Source organism: Arachis ipaensis, chromosome B02 (assembly GCF_000816755.2).
Source record: "Arachis ipaensis cultivar K30076 chromosome B02, Araip1.1, whole genome shotgun sequence".
NCBI classification, from domain to species: domain Eukaryota; kingdom Viridiplantae; phylum Streptophyta; class Magnoliopsida; order Fabales; family Fabaceae; genus Arachis; species Arachis ipaensis.
This window is the reverse complement of record NC_029786.2, coordinates 2,140,315-2,142,411: the sequence shown is the minus strand read 5'-3', so window position 1 is coordinate 2,142,411 and position 2,097 is coordinate 2,140,315.

The window sequence follows — 2,097 nt, the reverse complement described above, 5'->3', positions numbered from 1 at the left end:
TTAATTAAAATATATAGAATAATAGAATAATAATTCAAAGCTACACTATTACTCCTCTATATATTCTTACACAATGTTTATAATCGAAGTTTATTAGTCCACCATTTTTAACATTCAAATACAATAAAGTTTGCAACAAATACTATAATCTTAGATAGTGACAAAGTAAGTTTAGCGCATGATATGAAAAGCTACTTTTGAATGGAGATCAAATGCAGTCCGAGAACGAAAAAAATGGTTGTAGTGGAGAAAAAATGGAAAAATTTATTTATTTATTCATTTTGTTAAAAAATAAAAATCTTCTTTGTGCATGGGTGTAAATTACTAATTATGAAATTTGAAATTAAAAAAATTTTGTATAAATATTTGTTTTTTGTTTATTTTATACTAATTTTTTTAAATAAAGATCAAACTATTAGATACATGTATTTTTAAAAAAAAATTAAAATATTTTGATTATATTTTAATTTTATTATTAATTATTTAATTAATAACTAATAATAAATACCAATAAATTATAACTCAAATGATACAATTTTTCTATATTTGCTTAGGAGGTCGTCAATTTGAGTGTCGCTCTCCCATTCCCATGAGTGATGAGATGGCAGGAGTTGACTGTCTCTTAGTTATCCAGCGAGAATGTAACCTAATATTTCTTGCTGGACATTTAATTGGCAAAATTAATTAGGATTTGAATTTGAGTGATAGGTATTTCTTGGTGCCAACTGCCAACGATTGCATTCATGCCAATTGAAATTGCCTACTTTGATCTGTTCCACGTTTTATTGTTTATTTTAATGTCTAAAAGCATTTCTAATAAATTACTTTTAGAATATTATTTTTGATATTTTTTAAGAAGTGAATTTATTTAGAATTAAAATTTGTATTAAAATTAATTAATAAAATAAAATCAGTATCATTTTTATCATGATAAAAAAAAAATCCTAGAGTATAATTGTGTTGAATTGATTAATGCATAATTATCTCATATGTTAAAGATGTAAAAAAACAGATTTATTATATAATAATATATGGAAAAAATAAATTATTTTCTAATTTCAAAAGAATATCAGAACAATTTCCAAAAAATAGTACTAAAATAGAAATGTACATCCTGATAGTCATTGTGTGGCATTGCTTGGATTAAAGTTACAAAAGTATCATATCAAAAGGATAAAAATGTTCATGTTTAATTTATTTACTATATTAAAAACTTAAAAGTTTGTCTTCTTTAAGAATTAAATGTTCTTAGCAAGAAAAACACGTCTCTTTCCGAGAGAGTCCCTATTTTCTTCTAAAAAAGTTGTAAACATTATTTTGATTACTAAAATTGTGTGGTTTAATTTTGAAGAGAATTACTTTTGAAACAATTATTGAATAATGTTTAGAGTTATTGTTGTTTTCATACAGTATAAGGTAAAATGATTAAAATAAAAAAAAAAGTAATGTAATATAATTTTTAATCAAGTTATTTTTGTAACTAACTCTAACTAATTTTTTTAAGGGTCTACTTTTACCGTTTTAACTAATTTTATTGTACCAATAAATTATTAGATCAATTTAATTAAATTTAATTATCAAAATTGCTTGGTTAATATAACATTACTGTTTGGTATAGATTGTTGCATTTTAATTTTGGAAAGATGAAAAAAAAACACACTTGTCATTTTAATAATGATCAATTTTAAAGTTTCAGTATATGTATTTCGTTTAATATTTACAAACTATTTTAAGAGTTTTAACTAGTGAATATATATATATTATATAATATATATACAATGCTCAATAAAATAAAATAAAAAGAGAGAAGAGAGCCTATATAGTATACTTTAACATCGTTGACTTTTCGTGACCTCCATACAGTTAAAAATTTAAAATTCGGTTTAGCATATGTTAGATTGAAACTTCTGGAGATTCTGTGCTTTTGTTATTAGCTTTGGAACTAGGATCCCAATCTCAGAACATATACTCACACTCATCAAATCAAAATAATATACACTGATGTAGCCGTTTTTGAAGGATAAGCAGTTCCAAACATGAATTTTCATGCGGATAATACTCATAGGATGACATTTTTATATAGAAATGACATTATAA